The 20,875-nt window shown below is 37.1% G+C and overlaps 1 protein-coding gene across 1 annotated transcript in view; it reads right to left on the bottom strand.

Annotated features, from left to right (window-relative positions):
- The window catches only part of LOC121632993 (paired box protein Pax-2a-like), a 70,737-nt gene that overhangs the window by 26,303 nt on the left and 23,559 nt on the right, over nucleotides 1–20,875 (bottom strand). The window lies entirely within an intron of this gene.

Raw genomic sequence — 20,875 nt, 5'->3', positions numbered from 1 at the left:
AAACTGCACAAGAGCTGTAAATGATTCAAGAAAAATCAAAGAAGAAAAATGATCAAAAAGCTACAAAGATTAACTTTTATGTTTAATATATATATATATATATATATATATATATATATATATATATATATATATTTGTTATTTATTTTAGTTTAGTGATTTAAAAAGTATATTAAAATTTGCCTTTGTTATATTTTTGTGCATGATGCTGTTTTTTCTTGCTCTGATTGAAAACAAAGCAGTTAATTCTCGTCATTAACTTTTTATTGAGAGTATTAGCTGAAACGTCTTTACAATGATAAATCAAACTAAAGTAAAATGTTTCATTTAATTGCTCAACACAGAAAATTTTAACATTTGCGTGCACATTTAACGTTTTATGTGCCACACTCCAGTTTTCTCATTGAATTCCTGACCAATAAGTACGAAAGATTATTTTTCTTGAAATCTATTTAAAATATTCCCTTCTCAGATTCTCCAGCGCCTGTAAGTTTCTCGCTACCAAAACATAGTTGTGATGTTTTTTTCAAGGCACCTCCACGGCTCATGTTGGCTATTAAGTTACGAGCTTGTTCATGTCCCCCTGCATGGTAATTTTAAATAATTTAACGAGTTTGATTACTCATATTACATATTATTTAGTAAGCCAAGAGGATATCAATTATTTACGCACATTCGCCAAATTACAAGTAAACCACACGGGATGTGGATTTAACTTGGATACTGTTGGATGGATATTTTGAATAATAGATGTGTAACTAATGTGTCTTCAGTTATTAAGCCCGCACACACACACACACACACACACACACACACACACACACACATATATATATATATATATATATATTACACACGGTGCGCGGGAAGCTTCAGGGTGATGCACGTGTAAATTAGAGAGCACCTGCTTAGGCTTGTTCTTTGTTTACTGTGACAAGTTGAATTTCTGCACATCTCTGCGGTGTGTAGAGAAAGATGATATTTGAGAGCATTTTACACACAAGATCAGGCGTTAAATATGAGTCTTTAATATATTATCATTATTATTGCTATTATTATTATTATTATTATTATTATTATTATTATTATTATAAGTATTCTGTTTCCCTGTTTCTTTTTATTTTTTGCATGCGCAAGGGTGCTGGTTGCACGGACAAAACTGCTGCGTTGTGCTGCGAGTTGTTGCAGCGTACAGAAATAAAGCATTACCTCTTTATTTTATTTTTTATACGCATGTAAGTAAAAGCTGCAGTGGCAAAGAAACTCGGGTTGTGCTACTTACGGTGCATCGCTGTAAAGGGGTCTGCTTTGCAGTGAATATCCATTGGATAGCAAAGGAAAGACAGATAATCAACTGAAGTCGCCGTTTCGCCTTCCTATCAAGGGTTGAAAATCTGAAGAAAAAAATGTGATTCTACTCGATGGAGGGACTAAGTTTGCCCCTCCACCACCGTTTTAAAACAAACGATCCGATGGCAACTTCTCGCCCCCAAAGTTGCCCCTCTTTTTTCTTCAGCAGTCCTGTCCGGCAGCGGAGGTCTGGCAGGTGCACAGCATGACCGAAGGACTCTTTCAGGGACGCGACCTGTTCTCAGTTTATCGGTATGCTTTCACAGCCGGGCTGGTGACCAGAGGTAATTCTCACAGCATGCCAGCAAAAGCGACTCTCTTTTCTTACAGATATGAAGCGTCCAGCGTGTATAAGGCCCGGTATTTCCTCAGTCCTGGTGGCCTTGATTCACGAGTCAACACGGCGCACGAATGTGAACACACACACACACATACACACACTCACGCCGGGTATCTCAGTGGCGCGCTGGATGCGTCAGGCTGGATCTTTGGAGCTGGGAATGAAGCCTCTTTCTGTGTCTGTGGTTCTAAAAGCTGCAACCCACCCCTCCTCCCCTCCCTTCTGCAGACCCCCCTTTTGCTTATATGGATGACTTGTCAGACAAAGGCAATAGATGCCAACACTTTGTGATTCGCCAACGTACGGAGGTAAAAAAAAAAAAAAAAAAAAAAAAAGGTCCAAATGAGGAGGTCTCTGGGTCTGACACACCGGCAAGAAGGGGAGGGAGATGAATAAGGGACGGAGTCCGGGTTGTAGATATGTGTTTATTAGACATTATAACAGCTCTGAATAACACTTACAGGAAGTTTTAAATAAGTGAAATGTAGAATAGTTTTTAAATTTGACTTTTATAATTGTCTTCCCCACATTATTTACACAATCAGCATGTCTCTGGAAGAAATCTGCGTCCATCTCTCAATCCAGTTTTAGTTAATTCTTCATTAAATTTTATCTTCATTTTTTTTCATAACTCAATTTCTTTTCTTCATTTGTCTTTATGTAGGTTCTGGAACACGAAAGGCCCAAATAATTTGGTCTTGATCTTATTTTCTGCTTTAATTTGATACAGAAAATGTTCCGGCTGGTTATGTAGGTTAAATGCAGATGTATTGACCTTTCTAACATGCAGCTGATGGTGTGATGATTGCACTGGTCCAAACTGGAAGCGTAGAGTGGTGGATGTTCCGAGGTGAAAGACCTGCACACAGCAGTGCAACTCAGCTTCTGTAGATGGCGCTGTATAGTTTCACAAACGTGAAGGAGGATGCAAAAGTGTACCAGAAAAGTCAAAGTTTAGGTGCTTTTAACTAGCCTGAAGACTCATGAGTAAAAGAATATTCTTCAGGCCAAGTTATAGACAGGAGGCTAGTTTTATGTGAGGTGGTGTCTGCAGCTGTAAGATTAAATCAGATATTTAGAGGAAGATAAAAACGCTTTGTATAAAGTCTGTCTTGTTTGGAGACATTTTACATTTACAGATATTTTTTTAAAATATAAAATTAAAGTTGCTTGCATTTATGTGTTTTTCAATAATAATAATAATAATAATAATAATAATAATAATAATAATAATAATAATAATAATAATATCAGTAGATCTAGGTAATTCACTACATTTGAGGGTCGGGGTACGGGTATTGTGGGGTTATGAGGGGGGCATCTCTTTGGGGCAGGCGGTCACATCTCGCGCGTTGCCTCCTGGTCAGGTTAGAGGATGATTTCTCTTTTTGTTACTGTTTTTGGAGAGAGCTTCTGGTACAATATGTAGCACTATAGGCTGTAATTTCACACCCGGCTGCACATTTCCCTTAAAGCTACATTCTCCCCCCCCTCCTATAAGACCCCCGCCACCATCATCATCGTCAACCCCTCTCTCAGTTTTCCTCTCCCCCCTTTCTTCTGTGTCTCATGTCCTCCTGTTCCATGCAGTTTAAATTTATCCTTACTGCAAAAATTAAGCCAAAAGAGGAAAATGGAAGTAAAATGTTGATTTTAATTTTTTTTTTAAATACAAATGAACAATGAAAAGTTCTTGTGTGTTTACTTTGTTTGGCCAGTGTTTGAACAGCACGTGTGGTGCCTCTTTTTCGGAGGGGGGCCTCCCCGCTCTATTCAACAGCTCCTACATGGGGTCAGCGGGCCACTAAAAGGCCATTAAAGATCAAATTAAACAAAAAGGACAAGTTAACGAAATCACCCTTTAATTTTTATCAGTAATAACTGGGTACTTCCGGTTGTTTGACTATCAAAACCAGTAGAGTTAAAAAGAAAAGAAAGACAGAAAATAAACTAAAAGTTGGCAGAAATAAAGTCCAAATCACCGTCTCTGAATCACAGCTGCAGCGTTTAAGACGTTGCCACTGCATGTCAAGAGTTTGCAAAAATGTTTTTGGAGCCTGCGTGCACCCATTAGGAGAGGTGTAATGTATTGACAGAGAGTAATTTATCTTTTACCCCGCTTCCTAATGGCCTGTGCAGAGGAGAGAGGAGAGGTGGCATGAGGAGGAGGAGGAGGAGAGGGAAAAGGAGCAGCAGCTCCACCCGCTGAACGTCAGCTTTTGCAAGCAGAAGCGGACAAGGTGAGAGGAGGATCGAGGGTTCTGGGTGTTGGTAAAGAAGTTTGGTTTCTTTTTAGATATATCACATAGTGTCTTTTCTTTTCTTCTTCTCCTGCGCAGGCTGTTAGCTGCTTGTCTCGCGTTAGTCCAACGTCACCTGTCGATGTGAGTTTCCCTGCAGAGGGGATGTGACACCACTAGTTGTAAGTTTAATATCCATCTTTTGGACTTAAAGAGTTTTGTCGGAGGATTTAAGATGCATTTTGGTCCTGTTTCACATCCTGTAAAGTTTTGATTTATTTTAAAAATGCAGAGATTTTTTATTTTGTATGTTGGAATAAATAAATAAATATTATTGTCTGACTTTTTATTATCAATAAAACCGTCACAAACATGCACCAAACGTTGGGCATTGGCTCTTGAAGTGTACACAAATCAACGATGCTAAAATTAGTTTTATGATTTTATAAACAGGAGAATATTTCACAAGTTTACCACATTTCACCACAACCATATAGTTACAGAATCAGCCTTCCACACAGTTTTATGTTGGATCTCCCCACCATGTCCTGCACACACTCCGGGCTACATATCTTGCTGGCGTGAACAGATGGAGCATCAATTTGATTCCATCCTCGACACCGTAAAAGATTGATTTTTGCACTTGCTTTTAATTCTGTCTATAATTAATTGGCTCATTACAACTGAGTCCCCAGTTTAAACGTAAAATTAGAATCTGATGTCTGTGTGATTTTATTCGTAACTGTATTTTTTTTATTTATTTGACTGTTCTGTTGAAAAAGACACCAAAGCAACAATATTTCTTTCTTTTTTTTTTAATAATTATCTGAAACGTAGCTCTTTATGTAACTTTTATTGAGCGATTGTTATTATTATTTATATCCTGATACAGTGTTTTACGCACACTGGGAAACATCTGCAACTCAACTAAAAGTCACATTTCTAAGATTTTATTTTATTTAATTTTACAACATTAACCTCAATACACATCTGATAAAACAGTGTATTTTAGATTTCATACTGTGATTCATGCAACTGCCATTCAATAAAATATTATTTAATAATGAAGTTAAAAACGACAACTGCGTCGATTTAACCTCTCAAAAACAAACTGCTGCACTTTCAGTTTCAACTGAATATAAATCTATAGAAACTATTAAATAAACTGCGTCTTTGACTTCAGTGGGGTGTAAACTCACACTTAACTGAGTTTGCTGTTTATTTATTTGCTGTGTGACAGGTAAAAACAGTTTCTACACCTGAGATTAAAGCTAAATTGAAACTGAATGTATTAAAAGACGGAGCAGAAAATTAATTTTAAAAATATTTTAAGATATATTCTTGCATCTGGAGGCTGTAAACCCACAGTTTAATGCCTTAGTGTAAGTTTTTGAAAGCATATTTCGCCTTGTATAAATGAGCCGGCACATTTTAATGCTTTTAATGGCAAATCATCAAAAATTAAGAAGAAACGTAAAAGTCAATGCGAGCGTTTACAGCTGTCAGGGTCGTATTTCAGATGATAAAACGCAGGAAGGACTTGCTGCTGCTCGCTGTACGTACTGTTAAAAAAAAAAAAAAAAAAAAAAAAAAAAAAACGCCTCACGGCCACTTTAAACCCGCACCTGCGCTCGTGTCGGTGTGACAATTAAACTCCTCTGGAATCTGCAGTTTTCAGGTTGGCTGTTCAACTGATGATCTGTTCCATCATTACACCACTTCTCTCTCTCTCTCTCTCTCTCTCTCTCTCTCTCTCTCTCTCTCTCTCTCTCTCTCACACACACACACACACACACACACACGTTGAGTGGTTCCGGTGATTTTGTGTTGTATTAAAGATCCAAATGCAAGTGAGATCAGGTCACATTACTTTGATTGGAAAACACTTTGCTAAATTGCTTTTCATACCCTGAGCACAAAAGAAGGCAGGCACGTGAGTTCGTGAGCTTTTCCATGCCTCAGGTACAAAAAAAAAAAAAATCATCAAGAAAAATTAACATCTGATTTGCATTTATTCATAAAAGAAAGACATAAACAGTACTGCTATTTGATAATTGTTATTATCGTTATTCTCTGAGTCAAAATCTAATACGGGAATAACTCTGATTTCTCCACTGGTTCACTTTGCCTTCATATCTCCCAGCATGCATTGAGACACTAAATTGGGGAATAAAGAACCAGCTCTTCATTCATTATGCAGATTTGCAAGTAACTGTTAAATGTGCCCTGCAGTGCCGGATTAAAAATAGGACTGTATCTTGTCATTTCCAAAAGTATTCTGTTGCATTTATTGTACTGGGAACAAAGGCTAAATCCCTCCTCTTCCCCCATCAAACTTTCCACTTGAATAGTTAAATGTGTGCCCCTCTGGTTGTAACTTAACAAAGTGTGGATAGCAAGGGCGTCAGGAGTTGAAATCAGGAGAACTGTAGGTAATTGAAAAAGACCATCTTTATGTTTTCAAGACAAGTTAATCTGTTTTAGCACTTATACCCAATTTTGGCCATTCTTAAAGATTTTTATTTAAAGAATATTTTACAAAAAAACATCATCTTCATCTGTAGTAGAGGTGCAGAGATACCCTTCTTTCAGTGGATGAAGGCAGTACACATGAGCCAGCCCTCCCATAAGGCCCTGGGTTCCTCACTATGGGAGAAGCAGGGATCCTTCGGTGCAGTGTGAGTGTGTGTGAGCGTGCTGGAGAGATCAGCCTGAGGCGGCTCGGAGGTGTCCCGCCAGCTGCCTCTGTCCCAACCAGACAGCCAACAGCTTCCAATCACATGTCAGCAATATGGGAAACAGAGCTTCTGTCCAGTGGGCTAACACTGACATGTGTTAGCCTATGGCATGTGCATGCATAATGTAGCAGTCACCTCCTGGTGGCAGGCTTTGAACTCAAAAAAAAAAAATTTTCTTTCTTTTTTCTGTCTTTTCTTTCTTATGCTGTCTAATATCTCATTTTGTCTTGTTGTTTTTGTTCTTCCTCTTGTGTCTTTGTCCTTTCCAGTTATCATTGTAATGATCTTATGGTAATATGAGGAATGATGGCTGCACAGTGTGATTTGCTGATTAGTTTGTGTGTCTGTGGGTGTGTGTGGGGCTGTGTATACACATATATTCCTCTCCCCAGAAATCTACGGATGAGCAACTCCCACATAAGCTCCTGATCACTTCTGTAAATGCTTCCTGTCACCTTCAGTGGTGTAATGATCATGAAAATTGTGACCTTGATCTATGGAAAGCCATAATGTGACTGAATGGCCTCCTCCCACGCACTTTCTCACCAGCTCCGAGCTTGAAGGTGCGCTAAAGGACGGCTCAAAGGAAGATTGTTAGGCGGTAATAAAAAGCCAGTAGTTTGGCTTGTAATGGTTCGGGCATTCCTCCTCTTCACAGCAATTTGGCTAAATCTTCAACAATGGAGAGTTCTGTGAATGTAGATGAGAGTCTGGGAAATGCTTGGCCTCAGACACACAAGATTTTATTATCTGGTGGTCCAACATGATCAAGCATATAACTGTTTATAGGCTAGAAGAGTGCAACCCTGATGTTATGTCCTATACTTATCGTTTGAGTGTAGAATTTAAAAATCCCTCTCCCATCCTGGTGTCATTGCTCACATTATCATTGTTTACTTCTGAAAGAAGAGAGCTGTGACTGTGAACATAAACGTTTGTTTTCTTTCTGCTTTAAATAAAGTATCTGTTTGTATAAATCCTAATGTGTCACAGTGTAACGTTTGGCAGAAGAGCAACTTTCCCCACATTTGTTTTTCAGTTTTGCTCCAAGTGATGACAGAAAAAAAAAACAAAAAACAAAAAGAAAAACCTCTCTGGCATGATGCTGCTTGAATTCTCATTTAGTTTGGAAAATCTGGTTTGTGCAACATTGTTTATGATCACACCCTTGCCAGCTTTTCATATTTAAACGAGCAAAGGTTTAATTACCAAATGATGACAGTGTCATATGGTGCCACGATGGCACAGGGTGTCTAATGAATGCAGAAGAGCGAGGGATGCGTATGCAACACTGAGTGACAGTGGGATGCACAGATCAAAACAGGAAAAAAAAGAGGGGAGAGACAGTAAAACATCTGTAATTTGCACTTCACTAATGTTCAATGGTTGCTCATGGATTAAGAATTTTAAACTATTGTTTGCCAGATGGAAGAGAAGAAGGAGGGAGGGTTGAAGGAGTAGGGTGCTTCTAAGCAGCATATTTAAATCTGTATATCAACCCTGGATTTAGCAATCAGACGCAGGAAAAATCAACTGCCTCTGAAAATACTCTCGGGGCATTGCATCCATTACCTATTTTCTAACAGTGCAAACATTAGAAAATGATTCTGCCATTTTTTTTTTTTTCTTTCTCAGAGGTGTATGTAAATTTGCCAGGACAGCTTGTAGACTGTGGGGAGTTTTCCTGCACAACTTGCTCTATCTATCTCGATATAATCACAAGACAGCTTAGAGCGCTGGACCCGTGTCTGCTCACATATCAGAGTTAATTTCACAGAGATGTTGATGTGCTCTGAAATATTGCACTGAAGTAGTATCAGTTAGTGGTCCGCCAAAAGATGTACATGCTTAACCAGGCATGAAACCTTGCTGAATTGCACTGTATTTATACTTATCTCAGATCAGTGCCTTTGTCATTAAAATTAGGTCTGGTAGCATGTCTGTTTTATGGATCTGTTTAATAGTGTTTGAATGTATGGTTGAGGTATTGGCACATTTTAGTCAATAAGTATCTATAGCATTCAACTTTCAACTCAGAGGTCTCCTTGTGTCTTCACAATCTTTTCATTTGAGTTTTAAAATTATTTGCTGGCAAATCAAATAACACGACTTATGTGCTATTTAGTTCCATTTAATTTAAAATGAGCTAAAATAGTCAATGTTAAAAAGACTTATGTAGATAAATTTGTACTGTTACATATATATTTTATATTTGTTTATATGGTTACTGATTTTAAAACATGGAGGCAAAATTTGCACATCACTGGTTAAAAAATATTTTATCACATTTTTATTTGTTGTGAGCTTTTATATAACATCTGCACATGTTAATAGCAATTAATAATATATTTTAATGAGTAAAACATGAAGTATTTACCTCTTAAATGTAAAACTCTTAAGTATCATCGTCCAAACAATAGCTAAAGACATCATGATTTCTGATGTACTAATGTTGTTTTCCAGTGGTATCCAAATAAGCAATTATTCAATCATTTTAAAAAACTTCTTTATTTCTACCAAATTTTTAATTAAATTGTTTGAGTGTAGGTATTTTATGCTGTTTTCCTGATGGCTATGTTTAATGCTTTTTTTAATGTCTATGTAAGACTGTATGAACTGTGTTAAGTTTATTTTTCTCAGTTTGTTATTTTTCTTTATTTTGCATTATAACATTTATGAGTGGAACATGTGACACCAAGACAAATTTTCACAGGGCACAATAATGTATTTATTGTATTAATTGCATCATACTGTTTTCTGACTGCATTATATTATATTGTACCAGTGGAGTGTAATTGTAGATCTATTTTATGTTGTGCAATAACTGTGTTCCTCTCTGCAGTTACAGGCTTTCTCATTTGTACAAAAAACAGTAACAATCATGCTTCTGAACTCAAATAATGTGTCTGATTTTACAGTTTTGCAGTGAAGACTAGGTTGCATAAACAGACCTTTGTGACAAATCAAAAATTTAATTTTCTTTAAAACTCTGTGTTAGCATTGAAGTAAAACCTTGAGGGTATTATCACCTTTTAACTGAATTGACCACAAGACACAAAAGCTGTGGAAAGCTATAGGAAAGAACTCTGTACCATTCTCTAATTTAAGTTATCACAATTGTGAATACTTGCACAAAATCTCAATCTCTTGACTGTCTCCTATGCTACTGACCAAAGTTACATGACCATATAGTTTAATAAGTTAGTTGTGTGCTCACAAACATTCAGCATTGTATGCAGTAACTGTGAGTGAACTTTGTATAGTTCTTCCTTTCATTAGTAATTAAGTGTTGTTGTCATGCTGCTACGTAATGAGTTTACCCTCACCATCAATCCTGTGACACTGGTGCTCCTCCCTCTGAATCAGACACCAGGACACACTGCTTTCAATGTTTTAACTAAAACATTCTCTATGTATAATCGAACATCTTTGCCAGCTTTACATGTGTTGTCATTCAAGACACATTTTAAGTCGGTTTCTGTCATGTCTTATGTTTTAAAAAAGAAAAAAGAAAAAAGAGCTGACTCCTTGTTTCCACTACAACCTGGATGTACACTGAGGCAGACACATGTTGTAGCAGTTGTTGCCAGCAATACATCCAAGCCCTCTGACTGTACAGGACTCCCATGGCTCTCTCCCCAGGACTGTGAGAACATCTGTTATGGCGGCTGCCATTTTCCTCTGTGGTCAGAGCGTCAGGTGAAGGTGCTGCCTGCTAGCCTCATGACATGGTACACATGGGTACCTCCAACAACAGTGCTCATTAACAGGCAAATGGAGCAGGAGCCCCGGCAAATTGAGCAGCATTTCGCCAGCATTGGCCCTGCCAGATTCTTCAAATAGCCAAAGTGACATCATCAAGTGCCAGCCCCTTTTGTCCCCCTTTCCCTCCAACCCCCCTTTACAAAAAAAAAAAAAAAAAAAAAAAAATTAACATCCCTAATCATGTGCCAGGCTAAACATTATTCTTCATGATTCAGATCAGCCATGCTTGCCCTCCATTCGCAGAGCATCTCTCCTCTCTCTGGGCCAAAAGCAGCCAGCCTTGGACTGATTGCTCAGCCTTTTGTGCCCTTCGTTTGTGAGAATGGCAAATCGATTCAAAAATCATCACCCATGAGCAGCTATCACGCATAGCTGGATGTGTGAGGGGTGCAGATATGAAATGGAAAACAGGAAAATAAAAAGTTGCACCCTGTATTTGAAAAAAGAAATGACTGAAGTCATTTCTTATTTCTTACTCACAAATAAGTTTTATGCTTAAAAATGAAATGCTGCTTCCACTTAAAAACACATTTAAATAATTTACTGCGGCAGGTGTAATAAGTTTTCATGGCTTATAATTACAAAACAAAAAATCCAAATGGCCACACATTGTGCATTTTAAATAAAACCATCATAACTTTTTGCTTTGTTGGTTTGTTGCTGGTGGGGTTGGATTTCCCCCCTATTAACCTAATAAGTAAGTATGTCAATATTTTTTTTCATGTGTCATTAGAGGGTCTTTTTGAGCCAAAATATTTCCTGGTTACAGTTTGGAAATGATAATGGTTAGAGATAAAATACATTCTTTTTTTTAATAACCCCCACAGTTATGCTAATCCATACTATGGATGCTTTACAGACAAGAAAACCCATAACAGCAACACATTTGTCACTTTATAGTAAAAACTTAAATCAAAACCCAGTTGTATATGATGTGGGTCTTGTTTCCTGCCTCCTATATGTCCTTAGACATATCACACAATAATAAACCATACAGAAATACAAATTATCATTTTTTTGTACACATTGTTAAAGAGCCAAATAAAAAATTCAGATTAAAAGGATGTGGAATCATTTGACCATTATTTCTTGGATCAGGCTTCAAAGGGTTAAACTAGTTGGTTAAGGTTAGGAAACGAGTTGCAAAACATTGAATTTTGGATGCTGATGCTTTTAAAGTTTTTTTTTTACATATCAGAAATGTATATAAATCATTACATTTCTTTTACATAAAAAAAGATGAGCTTTTCAGAAAGTAATAATATACAATAGTAAGAGATTATTTGCATTTTGCACAAATATGAACATTTTACTTTATTTATTAAAATGCCATAAACAAACCAAAATATGGACGATTCTGAACAGCACCATTGCGTTGAACACTAATCCATTAGTTAAACTTACAAACGAAAAGACCCAGCACAAATTTCTCTTAAAGGCATCTCCACAAGCTTCCTATCCCAACCAGTGATACTTCTTAATAATAATAATAATAAAAAAACAAACATAAATCCCAGAAACTAAAGATCAACATGAACTGGGAGCAAGTTTGGCATATCTAATTAATTACCACATATTAGAACATTTGTTTACAGAAATGAAGTGCTACAAGAGGTCTGATGTTAATTAATGTAAAGTGTACTCCCCCCCCTTCCCTCCCTATGTTGTGCTGATGACTGCTGCTAAGGTACTTTCATGGCAGGTAAACCTATGTCTCATTGGATTTCCATCAATGGCTCTGAGGTGTGTATGGAACAAAAGCTTGCCACACTGATTAGGGAGAATGTTAACACGATTGCTGATTAATAACGCCAATTAGAATTCGCAGCAAGGCAACAAAGAAGAGCAGATCACTGCGATAACAAGAGAAGGAAAACTGCGACTCGCCACGTATAAACTGACTAATCTCTGACACTTTCTATCATATTTTTTTTTACGTCCAGTTGAAAGTAGACAAATGTAAAGGAAAGGAATGTCAGCCTCCACACAGTTATCTGTCCTTCAGCCATATTTTTAGATTTTGCCAAGCACTGAAAAGAAGTAAGAAGTGCATATCCATGTGTCCTGTTGACTTTTTTGTGTGTGTTGCCACTTCATCAGTGTGTCTGGGAGTGAGGTTCAGGGCTGCACACACAGTATAACTAGAGTCTCGGGAGGCCCTGCTCTGGACAATGATGTATTTAAGCCCCTACAGAGGTCAGATGGACTCTGTCCAGAACATCACCTGCAATCAATAGTGTTGGTAAACCAGGCACAACTGAGCAGACATGTAGGGTCCTCTTCTTAACACACTGTGAGGAAAGCGCATGGACCATTGCACCGTTAAAACTGGGAGAAGAATGGCTCAGCGCGCTGCTACTTAAGCAGAGGCAACTCAGGGACTTCTTATTTCTGTTGGTATCCCACTAGTCACATGGTTCAACCGCCTCACCCAAAATAAACTGCAGAAACCTTACTTTTCCTAAAATAAATATCATTATGAACAAATGGAAAACATGCATTAAGACTTTTACCCAGTTTATTTCTTTTTTTAAAATGGTGTTTCTTTTTAATAGAGACAAGTGTCCAAACTTGAACACAGAATTATTTATATATTTCAAGAGAAGCAGCACATGCAGTGCCTCACTTATTTTACTTTACATTACAAACCAAAAATAACTTGTATTTTACTAGAATTTAACCCAATTATTTTACATGAACTCACATTTCTTAAACATTTCAAAATTCATGAAGGGCCAAGATGTGATCCATGATTAAGTGGATTAAAAGGTTTTGAGGTGTTAAAATTCTAAAAGATATATCTTTCTTCTAAACCTCTGACATTACCAACCTTCCAACAATTTGCCAGCTGCTCCACCAGAGACAATAAGATGTTGATCTTTTTTATGCAAATATATATATATATATATATATATATATATATATATATATATATATATATTTCCTACAACATTAAATTTCCCTGATATTTCATTTAATTTCATTTTAACAAAAATACTCCTGTTTCCCATAAATTGGTAAACTAAACTTAATTAACTTAAGTTAATATACTAAACTTACCGTGTGTTCTAATGTTTTGTTAAAGCTCAAACTTACCTTGAAATATTTCATTCAATGTGAGCTTCAGTATTTAATTTAATCTACCCTTTTTATTTATTATTTATTTACATTTTTATTTATTTTTCTTTTTACATCTTGTTTTAATTTTCTAGAATTCTGGCTTGTATGACTGTTGTTAATATATGTATTTTCTTAATTTTTGCTTTTTGCCTCATTTATTAGATATTTTTACACTTGTATTTGAAAAGTGTTATTTAATAAAGTTGAGCTGAGTGAGTACTGCCATCTAAATATTAATGTTGCATGTGTTTATTGCTCTTAGCTTATTTTTACACTTCACCAAATTTCTTTTAACCTCCTGTTTAGCGTATTTTTTATAGTTCCCATTTCTGATCTCTCTTGTGTTGGGGTTCAGTTGAAAAGCAAATGTGTCTTCCGACTGTCTAAACCTTTTATTATGAGAAAGCCTTTCCAGAGTGGGTTGGATTCAGTAGGGATTCAATTGTGTCTGTGAACTTGAGCCCCCCAAAACAACAATGAATTCAGAGCCACCGAGTGTCAACTGCAAGAGGGTTTTGAAGAATTGGCATAGTCATTTAGGCAGCACCTCACATCCTTCACAAACAAATGAAGCCCCCAGTGCTTCAAAGTGAGATTGATCTCCTTTTTGAGAGACGGCACAGAACACTAGGATTCTGAATATTGAGAAAGGTGCCTTTCTCCATGGAAACCCAGAACTCCCCCCCTATCCCATCCTCTACTGGAGTGATGTAGAAACAGGGACCCAGTGGAGTTTTTCAATTTCATCAATATTCACTCATTCATCGTGAATCCTGGCAGCAAATTCTCAACTGTATTAGTGGATGGATGTTCTCCTTTGTCACTGTGAGGAGTGTCTGAAATGGAATTTTAAATTAGAATAGAACAATTCCCAATTTTTATGGACTTCAGTCACAGTCATATATATCACTTAATGATGGAAAAGTTTTCAATTTCCTTGTGTAGGTCTTTGGCACTATCCAGCCATTAAATAGGTCAGGGATGAATGTGCATAGTTTACTTTCAGTCCTATAAAAGAGATGAGACATCCTGTGTTATGTTGATAAAACTGCTTATTTGGAAAAAAAAAAAAAAAAAAAAAAACATTTGCAAAAGGACAAAAGGATTGAATTTACCCTGTCATCCTGCTTTGCTCCCCTTTTACTTAAAATAGTTACATTGAATAAAAATGTTGTTCTTAACATGAGGAAATATAAATCAGCTATTAATAAAGAGGTTTAAAAGTCAGTGAACTGAGTAAGTGACCGGATCATGGCTGGTCATCCGTGCTCTCACTGACCCGTGCTCACATGGGTCACAACATCTGCAAAAGCTTGTAACAGAAAAGCAGAGAAACTTTTTTCATGGGTTGCTGTCGACACATCCAAAAATTAGGTTATTGCTCGATTAGCATGACAAATGTCCTGGAGTGGAATGAGATTAGTGAGGCATCTTTGTATCTCTATCTAAAACATACAACCCAGTGAGATTTTTACATTTTATCATGTTATTTTGCACTGATAAAAACACATTGCTAAAATATTGCTCTTCCACCACAAGGTCAGCATTGAGTTTTTAGTGATTATTCCTTGGTGTAATCCAGATCTTTTAAAGCAGATTAAATGTTCTTTTAATCAGCTTTAAACCTGAATCAATTACAAATCTGCAACAAAGAGGGTCTTTTGCCATAAAAATGTTAATTACCAGAAGGTTCTGACCTCTCTTTTGGCGTTGTGTATCCCCCAGCTGAGGACAGGGCGTTTGTCCACTGTCACCACTTAATGATGGTATTATTAAACACTCGCAGAATGTTGTTGCGCTTTTGTCTTCATTCATATCAAAATGAAGTTCTTGGAGGCCCACATTTATCAATCACGGCAGGGCTCCAGCTGTTCGCAAGTCTTTGGCCTGGCTTCAACAGCCGGGCTTACAAATTGTTTCTGAATAGCGTCGAGCAAGGCCCCTTCAACCCCCCTTTGTCACTGCCTCCTGACAAATGCTCCTCGGCTGCCTCTCCCAGACACATGCCTCCTTCCTACCTTCTGCTCGCTGCTATCAGATGGCCTGCTTTGCATTCTCGCATGGTTTCGTATGAGCTGTTTTATCTTCAGGGCTGCTGGAGGCCCGGCATCCAAAAAGGTTGTATCGAACTCACAGTTATGGTCTGTTTCCAAGCTGCTCTCTTTTTTGCATTATCATGCAAAGTCTTCTATTGTGTTATCATTGAAGATAATATTATAAACAGTATCATATAACTAAAAGATGCATGTGTGTCTTAACTGTCAAAATCTTTTTAAGTTTGAGCAAATACACTGTCTTCTTTAAACTAATCAAGAAATCTAGAAGTCTACTCAATTAGAAACCAACTTTTTTGGTGCTACCATTGATTTTGTTTTTGGTTTCTGGGCTCTTTGTTAAAATGATTTTAATAAAATAAAGAAAAATCAGGGTAAAAAAATAGCAAAAGAACAAACAAATAGATAAAAATAAAAAAAACAAAAAACAAAATGTCAACCTATCCATCCACTAACAGTCACCCATGTCAGGTAGGCTGAAAAAGATAAGGGGGTTGTAAAAACTCTTGTCGTCAGCTGACCAACAGCCAGGGCTCCACATACATGTTGAATCATCTGTCAAACTCAAAAACACCCGCTGATGGAGTCCAACTGAGACTGACAAGCCACAATTCCCCTCATCTGCTGCTCACCAGCACCTTGTAGCTGACAGCAGACAGCTTCAGCCTTGACTGATTCAATGCTGAGAAAAAGACAGAGCCACAGATGTTGTTGTCTTAATAAAGTTTAAAGCAGATCACCTCCATCATATCCACTGTAGGACTCGTCAGTTTCAAATAAAGGGATCAGATTTGTCAAAAATAATGGTGGAAACAGACTAGTAAATATATATATATATATATATATATATATATATATATATATTATTTCCAAGAATCTCTTGGATCACTGTTTCTGTGTACACCAGCTTAGTCTCTGTGATGGTCCCAGTATGTATAATATTCGCTGACATATCCACTCAGGGGCTCAGTGTTCATTTTCAGATGGTGGGGTTATGCTTCCTCCCACTAGCCTGCTGGCTCCCCCTTGCCCTAGCATCTATGTTGTACTTTGCCAGTCTCTAGTTGTGATGGAAGAGGCTTCTGATTATTAGATTAATGGGTCAGAAGTTGTTTTTTTGTTAGCCTTTCTGCATAGGTCCTCCCAGACTGGTAATGGTGATAGCATTCCAGTAATGCTATATTCTTTGGCCTTATCCATGAATGTCTCATTCCAGTAGTTCACTTTTCATCAACATGTGACAAGTGTACCGACTTCCACAACATCTAACAAGGGCCTTGTATATTTGGGCAATGTTTGAGCTGGTAAAACTTTATTTCAATGTCTCATATTGATTCCTTTGATGTTTGGTGTTGGGTTGAAAAGCTTGAATTCAGGTAAGTTGCGTGACTTTGTCCATTGCAGAGCGGGGTTGTGCACGTAGTGTCCATGTCTTTAAATGCCACGTGTTGTATACTTTCTCAAAACCTAGATCAGCTGTTCATTAAAACTATCTACTCAACCTCGAATCAGCAGAATAAGTGAAGTAACAATTTTCGCTCCATACTTTTCTGCATTAACCATGCCCACCTCATATGTCCGACCCACAATACTTCTTGGAGCCTCTCGAGATGAAAGTTCTGCTCGGCACATAAACCTAATGACACACTTTACTCCAGATTCCCAGATCCACAGCACCAAGTGTGCAAAGTCTCATAAAAAAATGCATATTTAGTTAGAATGTAACCTTCTGTGATTTTTACCCTCTTAATTTGAGTTGAGTGTTAAAGTTGGCACCATTAGTACAGTGGACAGTAAAAAGTCACACACACCGCCAACACCACAACTTTTTAACCATATGATTCATCTTTGCTTGGTATATGGAAATAGTATGCCTTTATAGTACTTGGACTGCTAACTCTGAAGAAGAAAAATCTGTGTATGACACAGTGAGTTGAAATTATACTACAGCTTGACAATTAATCTTGGAAAAAAACAATTCAATAACATGTTACCAGTTTAAGTAAACATTTTAATTTGGTTCAAATATTCTTTCTTTTTTGTTGTGGTATCATTTCATCAAGGCTGCAAAAGTTGTCCATTTTTAGAAAATCCATTTTCCAACATGTCCATGAATGCAACTATAGGAATGCAGAATTTTCTGTTTTTGAATAAACAGAAGTGTCCACACAATCAACGATAAAACGACAATGGCAGTTTTCTGCCAGGATATTCTCGAATCTTTTTTAAAGAGATTTTTCTTAGAGTGTAGTATTCATGACCGAAAATGCTGCATCACGTCAAAAAAATGACATCACTTTCAGATAACAAATAGAAAGCCATTTGAGAACAAATGAAATGTTCAGGTTGTCTTCTGTATCCATTTCAGAGGAAATAATTAAGACAGATGGGCAGATGAATTAGCTGTCCTCCAAGGTCAAACGCTGATTGCCTTATTACTCTATTATTTCACTGTGCTGGAACTACCATTGATACTATTTCATGATATTTTGTACATTCACTATAGAAAAGACAGTAAGAGAGGTACAAATTGATTGTTTGGCAGCCAGATCAGTCATAGTCATGTTCTGTGGATGGATTAATGGGTTTGATGGCAGCTGCACGTTGAAGCAGAGACTGGCGACATGAAGACAAGAGAGATTGGTTTGAACCCCAGGGAGCTGAAAAGATGTGTGACTTGCATGTAGGGTTGCTTCTATTTGTTTTAGCCATAGAGAGATATGCTTAAAAGTAGTTGAAGAGCAAAAGTGCTTCTTTGTTACAACAAAGTGCTGATTTTGCATTAAAAAAGCAGGTAGATTGTAACATAAATATAATAAATAAATAATCTTAAAAATTCTATGTAGAATGTTTCTCTGACATCTTGCAGAGCTTGCAGTCTGCTTTACTGTTCGCTAGACTGTGACAGATCAAGGATCAGATCAAGGGTCCATATATGGGCCACATTTAAAACAGAAGGGACCAAGTATAATTCGAACATCTATTCACAACAAAATTGTCAATGATTTCAGTCATTTCACCAGCCATTAATTGCACAAAACATGAACAAAGATCACAATCTGAATATAATTTTAAAACTGCTGAAACAGAAACACCAAATAAATTCTTCCAACCATGTTGCTTTTATATCTCATTGGAAACATTTGCAAATGCATTTATGACAACACATACATTTCTTATCATTTTCTTGTTTTCTAGAAAAATTCTACCTACTGAGTTAGTCACATCACAAGCAACTGTGTCATAACCACTCAACCAAATATAAATGATTAAAACGATCAACAAGTACACAAAGTTAGGTCTTAAAATTGCATAAAAATGAGTTGTGTTCACTGCTCTGACATGCCCATACAAAACCATGACTGACAGATCGCAGGTCAGCTTAAATGAAACACAGGTCAAACAGAGAAAACTTTAATTTAACCTAGGCAAACTGTTCAGGTGCAGATGAAATAAAATTACTGATACTGACATACATTACCATAGTGTGAGAATGCCAGCAGACGAGCGAGAGGCAGCTGCACCACTGTATCAATGTTCCTGTTAATCCCAGTTGTCACTAAAGGACTGCATGAGCACCAGGTGAATAATGAAGCAGGTACAGAATAAGCAGTGATTCTGACATTTCTGTCACTGCAGCTCTGAACAAAATTAATCCACAGAGAATCCACTGACTGTAGTTACTCCTGAAACTTCAGTTCACTGGGCCGGTGTGGTGCCCTCAGACCTGTGCCATGCACTGCTGGGTCTGCTGGGGAGTTACCAGGTTTGCAGTGGTGCTGAATGTCAGCTTCACTTCTCTCAAAATGAATCCAGTATTTACACATATTTTTTCTTTCGTCCCAACCTTTTAAAATTGGACTATGAACAACAGCTTCTTTTCTTCCTTTTTTCTGTTTTTTTTTTTTTTTTTATTAGTGCATGTTAGTTATTGCAAAACATCACAATTAGGTTTCAAATGCAGTTTTTCAAAACCTTGCACATTCTTCACAAAGTGTTACTTTGTGAGGAGATCAGAGTACTTAATCATTTAGGCCGAGATAGCTGAGATTAGACAAATTCATGGTTTTAAAAAGTAAGACAATAGCATTTTACTCTGGTGACTGGTCTGAGAAAAATTACACCTTTGCAAAGATTTTTAAGAATGAAGCAGTATTCATATTAAATGTCCATGTTTTTTTAAACATAAATTTTAAGTAATCTTATAAATTTAGACACCTAGTGTTTCATACATAAATTTTACAAAAGAAATTACTACATTAAAGAGAAAGTCAGAAACATATATAAACTTAGGCATAAAATTTAGTCCATTCATTTAGATAAGGCTTGAACTGAACTGTTATTATTTGTTCAGTATTTTAATGAATGTACTGCAAGGTGAACTCTCAAATATACACTGCCTGGCCAAAAAAAAAAAAAAAAAAAAAAAAAAGTTCCACCTGAATTTCCGCATGAACAATGTAAAAGGAACTCAAGGGACAGGGACTGAACAGCTGTGTAGCCATAAAAAAAAACCTCTGATCAGTCAGGATAACTGGAAAATAGGCTTCAGTTTGCTAGGGAGTATAAAGATTGGACTCTGGAGCAATAGGAGAAGGTCAAGTGATCTGATAAGTCCAGATGTACCCTTGTCCAAAGTGATGGGAGCATCAGGGTAAAAAGAGAGGCAGATGAAGTGATGGGAGCATCATGCGTAGTGTCTACTATACAAGCCTTTGGGGGCAGTCTATGATCTGGTGTTGCTGCAATTGCTCAGGTCAACGCGGTGGGGAGAAGAGGAGGGGGGGGGGGGGGGGGGATTGACAACTTTGTTTTTGGCCATGCAGTTTATTATTACTGTGCCTCAGAAAATCATATTAACAACAAATCAAATGAGAAAACATACAATTTGCCTCCACCGGTATGATAAAGAATGGATTTCAAGTGTCTCAGTATTGTTCAAGGTTGTCTTTTGTCGTCTTCAAAAGATGTCTAAGAGACAGCTATGGTTTACGTCCGAAATCTGTAATCAACTCCAGCCGGTGACTAGAAATATTTCTTGCAAACACTTGATTGAGGTCAATGCCTTGATATTGTATCAAGGGAACAAGAAGTCCCATTATGATTTATCATGAGCCCAGCTGCACACATTATTTTGAAATTAGTTTATCAGTTTTAAAACTAGCAGTAATGTGCTTTTGCTTCAGGGGAGCAGGCATGAGTGACACAAGCCTCCATTAACCACTTGACATCAAGGCTCCCATGGACTCTATCCTTAATTTGGTTTAT

The sequence above is a fragment of the Melanotaenia boesemani genome, chromosome 21 (assembly GCF_017639745.1).
Source record: "Melanotaenia boesemani isolate fMelBoe1 chromosome 21, fMelBoe1.pri, whole genome shotgun sequence".
Lineage (NCBI taxonomy): Eukaryota > Metazoa > Chordata > Actinopteri > Atheriniformes > Melanotaeniidae > Melanotaenia > Melanotaenia boesemani.
The sequence above is the reverse complement of the archived record's forward strand: the minus strand, read 5'-3'. Positions and strand labels throughout refer to the sequence as shown.